The following is a 15,037-nucleotide window of genomic DNA, read 5'->3' as shown; positions in this document are numbered from 1 at the left end:
ACTAATATGACATTGCCTGAAATGAAGACATACAAATATGCCCTCCCACAAGGCCTTGCCTTGTAGGGAATATCAAGAACAGTTTAGGACTTAGTTTCTCTATGATTATGTCAGTAACCTGGACTTGGTTTGCCTCTTGCACTAATTTGAATAGACGAACTTTAGGTAAAGTTTGGGTTCCAGTGAGAAATTGTCTTTGAAAGACCTTCTGGTCTCCACCTTCTTAATTAATGCTCAAGTTTGAGGCTAACGAGATAAAATTATTTAAAAGATAACGAGAACTGAGTTGTAGAAGGCCACTCGAAACAGCCTTATGTCATTTCCCTTTAAGCCTTTTAACACATGCGAGAGTCACACTCTCTTGCTCACATTGGTGTGAGGAAGGGGGAAGAAGACAAGTGTTGTCAGCCATGCCCTGGGCTGTTCAGTGAGTACTGAAGGGCACTGTACACCTAAGCTAAAGAAACTGGCGAGACAAGGGTTTTGTGATAGGGCTTTACTATGCATTTTGTTTCATTTGATATGTTTCATACATACACATTCAACTTGAGGAAGGAAAAAAAAAAAAAAAAAAGGAGGTCACAGAAGAAGTGAAGTGTTTTAAACTTGAAGACCCATAAGGGCCGTTAGTGGTATAAACGTGGGATACTGCAGGGTCAGAGGTAATGATAAGTGCTCCTGAGCCTGCAGCTGAACTGGAGTGAAATACCACTACTTAAAGACATTCAAAGTCAATTTAAAATCAAATAAAGCCAAACAAAATAAATGCTGGTACCCAACCAAACATCTGGGACCTGCATTTACCTCTTAAGCCATCAATTTGTGATCCTTGGAATTAACTTTTGTCTGGGAAATAAGGATTCGGAATTTAAAATAAGTCTAAATAAAATAAGAATGTCAAAATGTAGGGATTCTCAAAAGGCTTTTTAAAAATTTCCCAGTCTTGCCATGTGTTTAATATTTTCTACCCTCAAAATGCTCAACACTGCACAGAACTTTCACTGAACAGACTGTGTTGGCAATTGGATTGCTTCTTTTCTTCAGATGTCCTACAGACTTCTGTGTTTTTATTTGCTAAATATAGCCATTTCACTAGAAGAGCCCTCCCAGCGAGGGTATGCACCTTGCCCTGGGCTTACCTGAGCAGGTACGGGTTTTCTTTTAATGCAGAATGTGCATGTTTTATTTTGTTTTGTTTTGCTTTTATATTTGGAAAAAGGATCAAATAAGTATTGAGTGCTACTTTGCGGAGTCTATCAACAGTTTTTAAAACATCATGAAAGCTTTGGAGAGTTTAGTAGCAGACTGCTTCCAAGAAGACCTCCGTCAAAGCCAAACCTGTGTGCTTTGCAGCTCAGGGATGTGAAAAAGGAATAATTTTTCCACTTATGAGATCACTTTAGTATCCAGACTTCCTGGTGACCCCTCAAGATTCTAGGACCCCCTACACACACTTGTTAATTTGCATAAAGACTTCATGAAAGGGTTCAGGTACTCAGGTTGTAGCTTTGATTTTCTGATTTGTAACGTTTTGTTCTCTTTTGATTTCGGAGGGATTCATTTTCTCTCCTGGGTATTGCGTAGTTTGGAGGATGAACATCAGTCCTATAGTGAGGCAGTCACATATCCTTCTAGCATATTTTTTAGCACTCTGGGAGGCTTTTCCGAGGGGAGTACATTTCCTCTCGGGTTCAGGATTTTAATGCAGTTTGATTGTCTGGCTATTTTTCCTGACTCATGCGTTTTCACCAGTGTGTCCATGATGGTTGTGTTGTTCAGTTCTATTGAAGTCTGACCCAGCTTCTCTCTGTGGAGACAAAGAGGCTCAGAGCCAAGCAATTAATCCTGACACAGGATCCGTGCTTCAGTGACAACTAAGGCTGTGATGCTTTGATTGTCAGCAGGATGCCAACATTTTTAAACTGACCCAAGTACAACTTACAAGGAAGTACCTAATTCAGCAAAAATGATGATTATCATCATAGTACTGTAGCAGGCCCCCAGAAGGCCTTTCTTCACATTGACAAAGATCAAGTTTACAGAAACATCTGTGCTATGGATGTGCCAGGCAGGTCACCGTGAGCTCTAGGGAATCAGTTCCAACAGCTCAAATTACTGAAGAGATGTTAGGTATTTCGGGATCTTCTCAAATTATTTCAGATCTGGAAATAATAATCATGTGGCTTTGTCCTAAATGCCTGGAGCCTCTGTGACTGAATTGGAAGTGTGAGATCAAAAGCCTGTGTGACGACTAAGAACAGAATCAAAGGCGACATGGAGAAGAAGCAAAGTGATATGTGTAAGTGGTTAACATAGTATTTTCTTTTCCACAGCAGGAAAAACCTAGGCTTCTGGAGCCATTGGATTATGAAACTGTCATTGAAGAACTTGAAAAGACCCATCGGAATGACCCTCTTCAAGACCTATTGTTCTTCCCCAGTGACGACTTCTCAGTAAGTCTTCCCAATTCAGGAGGGTCCTATAAATTGGGTCATCGTCTTTGCACATAGATTCAGAGTCCCCTCTTCCTGTGGCCAATGCACAGGGCGTTGCTGAAACACCAGTCCTCACCTGACAGTAAAATGTACCCAAGGGCGATCTCAAGATGGCAGAATGGAGGCTTAGCCAGGCAGGGTCTGGGAGCAGTGCAAGGTGCTACCTGGCTCCGGCCAGTCCAGCTGCTCCCCACGGCCCTCCCTGCATGTACAGAGCTCTTCCTCTCTCACATTTATAAGAGCTCCCAAGCAACTGAGGCCAGCCGGTGGCAAAGGCGAGAATGTGTTGACCCAAAGGTGCAATTCTTAAAAATCGCCTTTCATCTAGGTTGACCTTTAATAAGGAGATGCTGAGGCATGGAGGCAAAGCAAGATAGGCAAGAACATCTTCACCGAAGGTAGTCTGAGATACACCCCTGTAGGACGTGCATAATGCCATCCAGAATGCGCAGGCGGCTAGCAGAGAGGATAAATGCCAAGGAAAGTAATTTTGGAGATAAACACAATGAAGTTATGGTGAGCACTTTTATGTCCCAGGCATTCAAAACTGATGTTGTTCGTGGTCACTTGAAGCATTTGTAAATTATCTGTAAATACCTAAGTATGCAACAGGGATCCCCATGGTGGTTGGTAACCTTTCCTGTTTTTCCCTAAAAGAAACTTGAGCATCTTAAAGCAGTGCCAAGAGAGCTCAAGTGTCACACTGCAAAGCAGGCATTGCCTGTGGAACCTCTGTGGTGGGCGTAGACCTCAGTTCCCACACTTTACTCAAACGAGCTCAAACTTCAGTTGCATCTCTCACCTTTAGGGGAGATCTGGTTTCTGCTTCTTAAAGGTTAATTTTTTCAAGTTCCTTCATGGATGCATGAAAAAGAAAGTATATAGAACTTACCACTTCTGTGCCAAGTATGAAGAAGAATGGAAGAAAGGAAGGAGATTTGCACATAAGGAAAAGAATCCTTCCAGTCTCTTTTAGAAATTTTTAAGTAGCTTCCTCCTCAGGTTGGCTTATTTTGAGAAAGTGTATCTCGTACATTAATCTCATTTCCGTGGTAGGATCAGGCCACTGGGGCTTGAACTGCAAACATGGGGTTGAATCACCCTTTTTGTTTTTTTTTAATTCCACATCCTCATTTTCATTTTTCAGACTTAAAGTAGACCTACCAAAAGCCTCTTTTCTGTAAAACACTGAAAATCATGAAACTAGGAGCATCTTTTCAAGACTCCCAGCTTGAAAAGAGAGCAGCCAAGTGTAGATGGATGAAACATTTGCACTGCACTTGAATTCGTTTTTGGCATCTTTCCATGCTCATTCAAGTTAGGGATTATCTCTGGATACTTTTTGACCTTTGCCATCCTTAATGGTGTAAATGGGCATATGATAACATATTTATTTCCCCAATGCGAACATTCTAATAGATACACTGAACTATTTATTCTGTGCCTGCTTAAAACTTTCTGTAACTCCCCATTGCCTTCAAGGTGAAGTGTAGAGTCGGTGACCTCTCAAGAGCTAGACCTTGGTCCTTTTCGAGGTCACAATCTTCCCCATGCCCAGCCCATGCCAGCCCATCCTATATAGTCACTCTCACTTCCAACTTGAGTAAAATACCAGCACAACTCCAAAACTGCCATTCTAGAACCCACCTGTTTCCTTTCTTCATTCATTCAAGAAACATAAAATGTATAACATGGAATGTTGGGTATCATTCTAGCAATGTAGACAGAAATCACCTGGCTATAAGGGAGCTTACCTCTTGGTGGGAGGAGTCAGGAAAATAAGTAAAAAGATTAATTAGCAACATGATTCAGATAAAAACCAATTCTAGAATAAACCTAGGCAGGGTGATGAAAACTGAATCGGAGAAGAACATGGACTGGGGGTGCCAAGGACAGCCCCTCTGATGAGATGACAACCGAGCAGAGCCACATTCTGCAGGAGGACCACCCATGCTAAACACTGAGAAGGACTGTCTCGGGCTGTGGGAAGCTGGCGCAGTGGTCTGGAGGGCTGTCAGATGGAGGATCGAGATGGCTGGACAGAGAGAGTAGTCAGAAACAAGGTCGGGCAAGAACAAGAGCAGGCATTTGTGTCTTATTCTAAAAGCAAGTGTCAAGTCACTAGAGTGTTTTAAGAAGGAGAAAAAATGGCATGGTGTGTCACATCAACAGACCATTTGGTCTGTGTGAGGAACATACAACAGGGCAGAGAGGAAGCCCTGAGTCCAGCTGGGAGATTAACTCCTCATTAGTAGATGCCCAAGAGAAGAGATATTTGATGCTACTTAATTCTTATTATCAAAAATGTCACATGTGGTTTTCTGTATTAAGGCTTTCTGCTGTCATATACAACTAATTAGAACAAATTTAAAAAAATTTTTAAATTAAAAAATAAAAGAAAATGTCATAGCCTGCAAATGGCTAAATTGTAATTTGCATTAAGCAACTGACAAATTAAGGAGAGTGTTGAATATTTGTACAAAACTGTCATTTTTAAATAATATTCAAATATATTGTTTTCCCTCTTTCTTGCCCTGCAGAGTACAGTTTGGTAATCTAACACCAGTGGGTAGCCTCTGCCTATTTTTGCATGTCTCATCAGCTAAGAATAATTTTTATGTTTTTAAACAGTTGAAAAAAAGACATTTTGTTATATGTGAAAAATAATCATTACATTCACATATCCATAAACAAAGTTTTATTTGAATATGGATGCCCAGATAAAATTTACCAGATGTTCATGATGCAAAGGCTGTGCTGTGACAGGGTTACTGTGACTTGAGCAGAGACACACAACCCTAAAAGATTTACTGTCTGACCCTTTGCAGAAAAAGATGGTCCATCCATGTTATGCAGTACAACTGCATTTATTTGGGGATTTTTCCCTCACCCTCTTTGTGAAGTGTGGACACTTCTCTTAAGTTCCCTCTGGCATTATCTGCTCCATCCACAGCCTACATCACATTGTAGGTGTGTTGATCACTCAAAGCAAGTTCCATGCACCTGGCAAATACCTCATTTCCTCGGCTCTTCCTTGAGCAATGGGATGCACTCTCCTCTTAGCCAGCGGGAGGTGGCAACTGAATGACCACACAAATCCCAGGACTTTGCATGCTGGGAGGGGAAAGTGCTGCCCACTCCCACATCCCTCCAGACATTGCTAGTCTGGTTTCTGCCCTGTGGGTTGGAGAATCCAGCTCACTTCTGTTTCCAGGTTTCCAAGCACCCACACTTGCAGTGGCGTGACTCATTCCTCAGTTTGTTTAATCAATATTTATTCAGCACCCATGAGGTGCTGAATATGGAATAGCACTTCCTAGAAGAAGGGGGCTGACAGGAGACAGAAGCTCCAGGCTTTGAGAGCCTGTGCCCTAACACGGGTGAAGGATAAAGTTAGTGAAAATGCTGTGCTTAAGAAATGCCAAGAAACAGGGGCTGCAGATGGCACATGTTGCACCAAAAAAGAGACCATCCTTTTACCAAGGAGCACTTGATTCTTACATATTGAGCACAGACATCAGAAGCTCCCATCACTATTTCCTGCCTAGTCTTCCTGCTTTCTCAAAACCTTGCCTTACTGTGATTCATTCATAGTCAGTACTCAAAGGAACCTTTCAGAAACACATATCACATATGCCTCTCCTGAAATCTTCCCAGCAGCTTCCCATTGCCTTACAAGTCAAATCCAGCTTCTGTGGTGGTCCCTGTCATCTGACTCCTGATGAACCATGAGCCCCCATCGCCTACCCCTGCCCGGGGGTGGAATAGAATACCTGCAATTCTTTCTGTTCCCTACCCTTGCCAGCTCTGGCCCTCTAGAGTCTGTACACTCCCCATGTGGCTGCATTCTGTGTTCCATGCATGACTCAGTCCAATGGTGCTTCTTCTGGCCCGCGTAGCCCCACTTGCCCTGAGTTACTCCATCACGTCACCAAACTTGATTCTCTTTCCTGTCACTACTTTGAAGGTCTCAGTTTGCTTGCTCACTCCTCTGTTACTTGTTTCTCACCACTAGATAGTAACTTCAGCAGGACAGGGACATCTTGTCTTGATGATTGTGAGAGTCCCCGTAACTAACTCTCACCTTATCCCTAACTTCAAACCTAACCCTAACCTTTGCAGTAGCACTTGTCTTAGAACAGGTGGAAAACTTATATTTTTTTCATGAATTGCCTTTCATAAACATAGGTCATTACTTTCAAACTTAACTTTGATTCTTAAGAGTATCTTGAGGACCAAAATGTCATTCCAAAATGACACTCTTGCAAATGAAAAGAATATAGGAATTGGCTTTGTTTCATGATGAGAAAATGATTGTTAATGTGTTGCTCACCTCTCTGACACAATTCAATACTGCCCCTTAAAAATCAGTTCTGAGAACATTACGCTCTGCTCTTCCAACTCCTTCCGTCTAGCACTGTGCCTGCACACAGCTGGCATCAGCTGCCTGGCTCTGTGCTTCCATGAACTTACTCACTTGCTATCTGTTCACTTGCTTTCTGTAACTAGGCAAGGAAGAAATCAGTTCATTTCTGTATGCCAAGGACACAACACACGTCTGGTTCATGCGTATTCAGTAGAGATGATTGAGTATCGAGTTTACACTATTCTTCAGGTTAAGTGGTTGAAGTAGAAGCAATTTTCCTTTTCCTTGGCACACCAGGTAGAAGCTCTTTGTGGCGTGGGTGCTCTGGGACCAGGCCGTTGGAACTCTTCACCACCTCCATCATAATGATTCTTTGGGAATAAGCAGTACATATGCATGAATAATCCATTCATTCCAAAATCATGTACTACTTCAGCCATTGTCGTTGCTACACTTGTTCTTCTCATCTTTCTTTTAGAGTTGGTGGTAACAGAAACTTAGTCAAAAAAAAAAAAAAAAAAAGCAAAAGCACTTAAGCACTTAGTCATCAAAGTGTGACTCAGTGAAGCTATTGAGGAGAGTAAGGAAATCAAGCAAGAGCTAATGAAGAGTTTCAAGGACACAGTGAATCATATCGTTGAATGATTCAGTTTAAGAAGACACTGATACAAAATAGCACAGCAGACCATGAGAAAGTCAGAAACGTGTTTCTTGCTGAGCAAAAGATGAATCATTTCTGTGAGGTACAAAACCTTAAATAAAAATAAAAATGCACAAGAAAATGATGTAAAATTAATCAATCAATTAATTAATTAAAAAGAAAGAAAGAAAAGAAAGATCAGAGGTCTAAAAGTTGGAACTACTGCACACACTGTATTGTTTTTTGATACTTACCATACTCTTCCAACTGAGCTTCGTGGGCCCCCTTAGGAGAGCTAAGTGAATATATCAGGAACACGGATATGAACCAGAATAGGGCTTATACTTGAACAGTTGAACTTGCAACACTGGGCAGTGCCATTTTCAAAGTCAAAACTCTATGTCACATGATTGAAATAAGCTGGCAAGGGAGTTATAGTGTCTCCTCAAAGCGCTCTCACATCAACAGTTCAGATTCAGTGTTCTAGGGCTCTCCAATGGATCCTCCAGTTGTCGTTTGCTTACTATTAAAACTGAATGAATGACAGATTTCATACTATACCAGTGACTTGCTCTTTTCATAGAATATTTTTAGCCATAAAAAGCAACCGATATTTGGGGACTTCCAGATCTAACCACATGGGTCATTCTAGGAGAGGAAACAGAAAGACCTTAATATGTTTTAAATTGCAAAGCAGAAAGGTCCTGAGTTTTCATTGTTTTCTTCTAAGACACACTTAACATTTTATAGGAATTTCAACCTTTTTTCAATCTGTGGCTTCTAGGCCTGAAAAGCATGCTTTAAATGGTTCATAATGTTCCTGCAAGAACACTGTAATTGCAATTGGAAAGCTAAGTAATAGTCTTTGTTGAATTAGATTCCAAGTTATAATACTCCTCTCATTTACAAGCTAATAAAGCTAAGATTAGAAAGGGCTCTTGACCAAGGATTTAAAGCAATGTTGAGGACAGAAATCAAACATAAGCACCTGGATTTTTGACTTTCTTTTCTATCTAAACAGCATGCTTTCAGCTTCATAGAAAAATAAGGTATACAACTTAGGGGAAATATTAACTCCCCAAAGCCCACGATGAATGCCATTAGAAAATTACTAATATAGTAAAGCAGTTTTAGCTGCTATCTTCATTTTAGTGAGAATATGCAGACACTCTGCCCTGTGCTTGATTGCCCTAAGAATGTACATTCACAGAAAGCCTTATACACAAATATTCATAGATTCATAGCCCCAAATGGAAATAGCCCAAATGTCCATCAACTGATGAATGGATAAACAAAATGTGGCATATCCATACAAAGGAATATCATCATTCAGCCATCAACAGGAATGAAATTTTGATACATGCTACTACTTGCAGGAACCTTAAATGCATTATGCTGAGTAAAAGAAGCCAGTTCAGAAGACCACATATGTTACGATTCCTTATACATAAAATATCCAGAATAGGCAAATCTATACAGACAGAAAGCAGATTAGTGGTTTCCAGGGAAGAAGGAAAGGGAAAAGATGAGCCAACTGCTGGTGGATATGGGGTTTCTTTGGGGGGGGGGGAGTGATAAAAATGTTCTAAAATTAACTAGTGAAAGATGGTTGTACAATTCTGAATATACTCAAAAACTACAAATTCTGCACTGTAAAGGGGTGAATTTTATGGCAGCTATCAATCAATTATATCTCAATAATGCTCTTATTTAAAATGAATCTATAGTTCAATTCTAGACTTTGCATATGATGTAGGCAGTAATGATAGAGTTTAAGGAAGAGAAAATGTGTGTTGGATGAGCTATATGAAATCTAAGATATGGAACTAATAAAGAAAGAAATCAAGTTTCTGAGAAATGGAAGAGTCTGGGCAGAGGGCTTCTGAAGGCTGGAGTCCAACATGGAAGAAGGCACCACAGGTAGCTATATGCAGAGAGGCATGGAGGGCAGCCATATTGAGAGAGGCATGGAGGGCAGACTATGGAGGTCTGTGCCCTATCTTGGTCCATGGCTCTTCCTGGCCCTCCTGGTGCAATGTACAACTTTATGTTTTTGGGCACTTTGCTCCTGCTAATGCTCACATTTTTCCATACGTAAAATAAATATTATGTGTCAATCAATAACAATTTTGCTTAAGGAGATGAAAATGTTAATTACCCTGATTTGCTCACTACACACTGTGTACATGTATCAATCAGATTATAATCCATAACTTTCTTCAATTAAAATAAATTTTTTTCAAAAAAGAGTGTTTGTACTTACCTCCTTAGAGGTGGTTAGACATTTTGAAACCTAGAAAATGAGTCACAAAAAAAAAAAAAAATGACTGAAATGTATTGCTCAGTAGGCCAGTACAAAAGTAAAACTCCTCGAACATCTTCCTTACTAACATTTTTAAAATACTGTGATGCTATATACTAAATGTCAACCAGAGGTTTTATTTAAAAAACAAAGTCCTCAGGTTTGACTTGGCTGGTTCATGACAATTATCCAACATGGATAATTGCTTGTTGATTATGCATTTTCCATAGTTTTCAAAAAAACAGAGTGGCCTTCCCTGTAGAGCACAATGAAGGTACTAAAGAGATATTCTCATTTATTTAAAAAATAAGCAAAATAAAATCACATTAACATATTTCTGAAGATGACCAAAATGTTCTTTAAGCAATTAATACAGTGTCTTCTCTAATAGAATAAAAGGCAGTACCAGTGTCAGTAATCTCATAAATTTGGATGAAGTTCACTTTTAAAGCACTTGCCAAACTTAGGCCAGAATTCCTGAACCGGAAGTTAACAGTTTCCTTCATGACTTCTCTCATTAGGATTGATTGATTGCCTTGAACACATCATTTCTGTCCTCTTTTTGAGTAGCTGGAACTTGCAATAATGTCAGAGGAAGCTTTCTTAGGCCCAGGATAGGAAAAGCAGCTTGTTTTAATCTTTAACAGAGGCCTTTGGCCATTTGAGATATGTCTCCTCTGTGCTTGAAATGAAGTCTTCCCTGGTCACTTTAGCCAGCAGAAGGTTGGCTGTAACGAAACCGCAAAGACTTCCCACAATAGTGTAGAAGGAACCAGAAAGTGACCCGGCTGCAGTTAAAGGGTCTAAGCATCCTGGGCTTGCAATTGCAAACACCAGTCTGCATGCATCGTTTCATGAGAGTTTTTATTTCCAAATGTCTGATCTGTGGACAATTGGCTCCTTATGAAACTCTTACCACCAAAAGGGGAACTTGGCTGAGAGCCAGTGCAGCCTCAGATCTGTTTCATGCTGTTGAACTATACTAATTGTCGACCAGAGGTTTTATAAAAGAGAACAGGAAGTCTGTTGCGGCCAAGGCATTTTGTAGTTTGTCTGAAGCATCTATTTCTCAGAAAAGAAATTCTTTGTAAACCATATTAATACCCTTAACAAATATGATCTTTATACTTCTTATTTGATCAGTTCATTTTTGCTTCAATAGAAAGACATTAAAGAAATCTAAAATAACTGTGCAACTGTGCACACATCAAGTTGAAACTTGATGAAGGCCTTTTGCTTTTTCAGTCAGATGCTCCAGGATCATAACCAACTACAACTGAAATCAATAGCATGTTCTTGGCATGCAGTCTACATGTGTTCCTTTTCTTAGGCCTTATGTACTCTGTTGAAGGTATTAGATTATAGCAGGTACCTATATGTAAATTAATATTCCAAATTTATCACATGGTTTTCTGAGGAAGTTTAAGCTGGGTTGTAAAACATCATTTGTGACTGAAGTCATCAGGAATCACTTAAGGTGTGATGACACAGTTTTTGAAACTCCACCTGCATGAATTTCCAGTCTTATATATTGCACATGAACATTCACTTAGTCACCTGGGGTCTGTGTTTGCTGTATGACATCACTAACCCAGTAGCCATATGCCTACTGTTTCCAGAAACCTGAGACCACTCTCCTGAAACTTACTATTTAAAAAAGGAAGTGACTTAAACCAGCAAGCATTCACTATGCCACAGAGCCATGAGCGTGGGACAACAGGTTTACAGTGTAACTTAAAGTCTTAGCATGGAGTGCTGTTACTATACGCTCCATCTCATAGATTTAGAGTATTTAGACCAGTCATTTTTTGAAGTCAAAGGATGCAGTGGAATGCTCTAGGGGGACATTAGAAAGAGGAAACCTTGGTGCTTTGTTTTGTGTAGAAATTTTATCATAATGACTATAATATAAAAACTTTTTTGAATTAGAGAAAAAGAATCTCTAATGTTTCCAGTAGATTGTAAAATGTTATATTATCTGGAAAACAAGCAAGTAACACTCTTTATGCGTGAATTATCTGTCTAAACAAGAAACAAATTTACCCCCAGGTAATTGAAATCCAACAATAATCCCGAAGCTCAATTTAGTCATGGCTCTTAATCTTTTCCAAATGTTCAATAGAGTTTACTTACTGTTTATCTCGTAACAGAGTGAATAACATAAAAAGAACAACTTGAAAGGGGAAATGAATTCAAAATGTGAATTGTAAATAATAACTCAGTTGGCTCTATCACATTCTACCTGGGAAACAACTACTACCTAATCCATCCTCATATCTCTGCTGGCTCCCCATGTCTAGAATAGTTTGGATTGGTTGCCACAGCCCTTTCAAACTATTCATCCTGGGACAAATGCAGTGGCCCAGGGACTCAGTCTACAACTGTTTTAAGAAGAGTGTTTATTGGGCTGGGTGTGGTGTGGCACACACCTGTAATTTCAGCCCCTCAGGAAGCTGAGGCAGGAGGATCTTGAGTTCAAAGCCACCCTCAGCAACTTAGAGAGGCCCTAAGCAACTCAGTGAGACCCTGTCTCCAAATAAAAGACTTTTGTAAAAGGGCTGGGGATGTGGTTCAAATGGTTGAGTGCTCCTGAATTCAACTAAGTACCAAAAAAAAAAAAAAAAAAAAAAAAAAAAAAGATTAGTATTTCCCTTTACTCCATGATATATCTGGAACATTGTTTTCCTCATTATTTTTTCATCCTTAATCTTGTTAGATTCACATGACTTTTTTTCCTTTTTCACAATGTCAAAACCCATGCTGTCCCCACCTGCATAAGCATGCACACACACACACACACACACACACACACTGCACACGATCATGCATAAAAACATACACAAACTAGCAAGCTCACATACTACACAAACTAACACTTACGCTGACATAACACACACTACACTCAGGCACACATTACTCCACACAGACACATGCCACACTTGCACAGCACACACACTCATGTGCTCACACTGAATACACATATACATATTCATGTTCTATAAATTCAGCAAATAATCATATAAGTACCAAACTTGGCCCTTAGGTTATAACAGTGAACAAAACAAACAGAATTTCCTGTCTTCATGCCCAGGAATGAAGCAAAGGGAATTCTGAAGAAAATATGAGTCTGGGATTGGGAATGGTGGGAACAGTGCTGTGCCTGATGGCAGAGCTCCCCGCAGTGTCCGTGACCTCGGAAGACTGACCTCGTGGGACCTCTGTCCAGAACTAAACCATGTCCAAAACTAAGCATGAATTTGAAATCTCATCTGTACCAACAGTCAGTCCAGAATGATGCCCTTCATCTGGACCAGTTTAAGTCAACTTTAGTTCGTGCTTTAGAAACCCCAATGGCTCACTTGGGACTTGGGGAATATGCAGCACTAAGGACTTCAGCCATTGTACTGTGGATATTCACAGACACATTCTCTCAGCATCTGTTTAACCCTAAAGATGTAACCAGGAGGAAGCTGATGGCCAGTGATGCAAAACTACCATTTTAGGGCAAACCCTACTCCTTCCCAGCTTGAGGGTGGTGAGTACACTTAAATAGGAAATAACCCGAAAATTCCATTGTAGGTATTTTAATAAGTACTTTATATTTCAGCTTATGTATATCCATTTAATAGGATGTTAGTTGTTTAGAATAAAAAAAAATTGTGCTAATTTCAACAAAAATAAAGACACTCAAAACATGACCTATTTTCTCCAAGGCCCGGATTTCTGAACATTTACCACCCTCCACCCAACTGTGGCTGTGGGCACACTTGCACACACCCACAGCTCCTAAAAGGGCTGCATTTACCTCGTTGATATTTGAGAGATTATTTAAAGTAGCATTAAAATAGCACTAACTTGGCAAGTTTTCACATCTATTAATCTTAGCCTAAAGAGCAATGACAGTGAGAAATAAAAGATACAATAGAAATAAGCTAAAAGTGAAATATGCAGTTGCCCCAAATTTTTGTTTTCTGCAGGAAGGGAAAAAGAGCTTAAGTGATGAGCCCACCGTGGAGATGGAAGGGGGGCTCGGACCTCCTTTCCTAGAGAGGAAGCTGGGAAGAACTGCCCAAGCGTCTCCCTTGTCCTCTCTGTGCACTAAGCAAGGTCTAGAACAGCTCCCCTCGGGTGTTCGCAGCACAGTGCGCCGCTCAGGACCTTTGAAGATGAGGGTTTAATTTCTTCTCATTGTTCCCCTCAGGCAGCCACAGTTTCTTGGGATATCCGAACATTGTACTCAACGGTACCCGAAGATGCCGAGCACAAAGCAGAAAATTTGCTGGTGAAAGAGGTAAATTGATGCTTCCAGTCTGTTGTGTCACAAAACTTTTGCCTTCCGCCAGGGAATATTGAATGCCACTTACGTATGTACCACCTCCCGCTCCTCTTCAGGGAAGGACTACACATGCTCCCTCCTAGTAGCCTTTCAGCTGTCACCTGGCAGTAGTTTTCCAGCTTCCTGTTACCCGGGTTTTATTATCAGGGTGACTGCTCAAGTTTTAGATATTCTTTTCTTTCTTTCTTTTTTTCCTTTAGTTGAAATCTGAGTATATTTAATAGAAAGATTTCATTTTCTTTTACTTATTTGCAATGCATGGTATGAAAGACCATATTACATGAGAATTTGGGATAATGGAGTTTTCTATTTTAAGGGATATTTTCTTTTAAGTTCTAACCATGGAAATAGTTAACCATAACTATTTCCACTAATTGAAGTAGCTAATTGTTAGATCCCTGTGGACAACTTTAAGGGGGTATTGATATAGCATCTCTGTGTATTCAATTGGAGTATGAGAGGCCTATAAATCGGCTTCTTCATTTGGTACCCAGACTCCGGGCCACTTTAGGGCAGGGATTGGACCAGGACACTGTAACTTTAAGCAGACATTTATTGAATGAATAAGCGAATCCAGCCCTCCCTTTACAGAAAAGGCAGTGATAAAATCTAGACCATCACTAGTCAAACTGCAAATAGTAGGGTCTAAATGTTGTCTTTAATGCTGAGAAAACAGTGTGTGCTGATTAATAATTAATTAAAGTCTCATATAATAGTAACACCATGCACAGTTGTGAAACAGAGTTGACTCAATACAAGCTGAACTTAGTGTAACCTGTTAAGAATGATCTGATTCTTTAGTCATACACATTTTATGTCGTACTATTCAGTCCAGATTATCATTTGACATGAATTCACATGTTGTTGTTGTTGTTTGTTGAATTCCCTTATTTCACAT

The 15,037-nt window shown here is 40.0% G+C and overlaps 1 protein-coding gene across 1 annotated transcript in view; it reads left to right on the top strand.

Annotated features, from left to right (window-relative positions):
• The first annotated feature begins 2,326 nt into the window (after window positions 1-2,326).
• LOC306657530 (dedicator of cytokinesis protein 10-like) overlaps window positions 2,327-15,037 on the top strand; it is a 134,430-nt gene continuing 121,719 nt past the window's right edge. Inside the window, 2 exon segments of the mRNA XM_079133631.1 lie at window positions 2,327-2,453; window positions 14,005-14,094. The gene's annotated coding sequence lies outside the window, so the exon portion shown is untranslated.

This window comes from Sciurus vulgaris, assembly GCF_902686455.1.
Source record: "Sciurus vulgaris genome assembly, chromosome: 3".
NCBI lineage: Eukaryota > Metazoa > Chordata > Mammalia > Rodentia > Sciuridae > Sciurus > Sciurus vulgaris.
This window is presented reverse-complemented; position numbering and strand designations above follow the sequence as displayed.